The sequence below is a fragment of the Chlorocebus sabaeus genome, chromosome 6 (genome assembly GCF_047675955.1).
Source record: "Chlorocebus sabaeus isolate Y175 chromosome 6, mChlSab1.0.hap1, whole genome shotgun sequence".
Classification (NCBI taxonomy): domain Eukaryota; kingdom Metazoa; phylum Chordata; class Mammalia; order Primates; family Cercopithecidae; genus Chlorocebus; species Chlorocebus sabaeus.
The window spans coordinates 5,558,669-5,561,558 of NC_132909.1; positions in this window are offsets into that span (position 1 = coordinate 5,558,669).

The following is a 2,890-nucleotide window of genomic DNA, read 5'->3' on the forward strand; positions in this document are numbered from 1 at the left end:
GTAAGGTCTCCCCTGTGTGTGTGTTTTGTCACAGGAAAGGAGGGAGTGATTTCTAAACATTAAATCTCTGATTTTTTTCACACACAGGATTTCTAAAGACTCATGTTACATGAGGAAGCCACCAAGAAGAGGAAAGAAAAGGATCCAGGGATGGCTCTTCCTCAGGTGAGTGATATTCCTCGGTGGATTCTGCTGTCTCTTTGCTTTCTGAAATGCCAGGTATTGTAGTAGCCAGTCTTCTCTGAGTCTGAAGCATCCTCCTCACACATTTGTTGGTGCTCACCCATGCCTTTTCTCAGTCCCTCTCATCTTCACTTAAATTCCATCTCCTATAACCTAGTGAATGAGGTTAGGAAGAGGCTCCCCTGGGCATGGTCCTGGGAAGGGCTCACACCAGACATGGATGGAGACGGGGTGAGGGTCCCGTGCTGTCAGTGATGTTGGGCAGCAGGGATTGTTCAGGGGCCACATTTGGATGCACGTTTAGTTCTTTGTGGACCAGATCAGAGAAACTGTATATGAAAGTCATACATTGTGGGGGAAAAAAGAGAGACCAGACTGTTACTGTGTCTATGTAGAAAAGAAAGACATAAGAAACTCCATTTTGATCTGTACTAAGAAAAATTCTTATGCTTTGAGATGCTGTTAATCTGTAACTGTAGCCCCAACCCTGTGTTCACAGAAACATGTGTGTATTGAATCAAGATTTAATTGGTCTCGGGCTGCACAAGATGTGGTTTGTTAAAAAAGTTCTTGCAGGCAGTATGGTTTGTGAAAGGCATCGCCATTCTCAATTAACCAGGGACACAATGCACTGCGGAAAGGAGCAGGGACCTCTGCTCAAGAAAGCCTGGGTATTGTCCAGTTTTCCCCCACTGAGACAGCCTGAGATATGGCCTCATGGGAAGGGAAAGACCTTACAGTCCCCCCGCCCAACACCTGTAAAGGGTCTGTGCTGAGGAGGATGAGTGAAAGAGGAAGGCCTCTTTGCAGTTGAGATCAGAGGAAGTCATCTGTCTCCTGCTCGTCCCTGGGAATGGAATGTCTCAGTGTAAAACCCAATTTACATTCTATTTATTGAGATAGGAGAAAACCGCCCTATGGCTGCAGGTGAGACATGATGGCGGCAATACTGCTCTTGACTGCACTGAGATGATTGTGTAAAATCAAACATAAATCTGGCCTACATGCACATCCAGGCACAGCACCTTTCCTTAAACTTATTTATGACCCAGAGTCCTTTGCTCATGTGTTTTTCTGCTGACCCTCTCCCCACCATTACCCTGTAGTCCTGCCACATTCCCCTCTCCGAGATAGTAGAGATAGTGATCAATAAACACTGAGGGAACTCAGAGGCTGAGGCCAGTACAGGTGTTACTTGCGGAGCACCGGTCCCCTAGACCCACTCTTCTCCCTCTATACGTTGTCCCTGTATCTTATTTCTTTTCTCAGTCTCTTATCTCCACCTTGTGAGGAATGCACACAGGTGTGGAGGGGCAGGCCCCCTTCAGCACATTAATGTGCATTGGTATCTGGTAAATTCTGGAAAAGGAGACAAACTAGGGAAGCTATTTTGCATCTGATTTTGTAATGCATTTGAAGCTACACTAGTGAGTCAATATCTCTGACTCCAAACTTTCTTTTTTAAGAGACAAGGTGTCACTCTGGGGCCCAGTCTGGAGTGCAATGGAACCATTCTATTAACAGCAGCCTCAAATTCATGGGCTCAAGTGACCCCCATATTAGCCTCTCAAGGAGCCAGGATGATAGGCGTGTGCTACTATACCAGGCTAATTCTAATCTGAGAGAGGATGAAAATGAGAGTTATGTACAGAATGAGGGAGGGAAACAGTGATGAAGATGAAGGGGGACCCTGGGTACAGATGAGCGGTGAGTTGATTGGATGTGATGATGAAGTGATGACGTGTTGCTTCCTCTATTTGTAACGTAATGAATTTAAGTCCCTCTGGTCCATAATATTTTAGGCAGGTGTTGAAGGATGGGCTGGACTGACTTTGAACCTTGGTTTAGCAGAGCCCATGTGTTCATGAAGAAAACATTTGCTCAGATCTCATTTCTACAGCTGCCTCTTTTTCAGTGTTTTAAACACCTGCAGCTCTGTGTTCACAGTGTGTATATTTTCAACGTATTTCTGTGACTTTCTGGGAGTGAGTAATTACATGTTTGGGATTGATGCCATCAGAACCTTAGACCTCAAAAGAAGTTTTCTTTGCTCAAGAATATACAAGATGGTTTTGGAATTTTTTTTTTTTTCAAAGTGGCATGTCACTCTGTTACTTAGGCTGGAATGCAGTGACACAGTCTTGGATCACTGTAACCTCTGTGTCCCAGGCTCAAGTGATCTTCTTGCATCAGCCTCCCAAGTAGCTGGGACCACAGACGTGTGCCAGGAAGCCTGGCTAATTTTTTGTATTCTGGTAGAGATGGGGTTTCACCATGTTGCCCAGGTTGGTTTCAAACTTCTGAGCTGAAGTGATCTGTCTGCTTCAACCTCCCAACATGCTGGGATTACATGGGTGAGCCACACTCCTGGCTTGTTTTGGAACTTTCCGGTGGAGGAAGACCATTGGGCCTATTGGGCCTTCCAGGCCATCACATGGGAATCAGCCGCACCTCCTTCCTCCACACCTCAGAGCTTCTCAGGATAACTTGGGGAGATGTCTCCCGCCGTGAGCCTCAGTGAGCCCACCTGGAACATAGAGGTGAGGAATAAGACCGGGAAAGCTCAGTCAGAGTGACACTGGACCCTGAAATGACTGACAAAATACAGTGTGTGGCTTTTCTTCTGGGAGAGGGTAGTGCTCAGTTTTAACTGGAATTTTTTTTTTTTTTAGTTTGACATTTTTAATTTAGTTTGGTTTCACTTAAG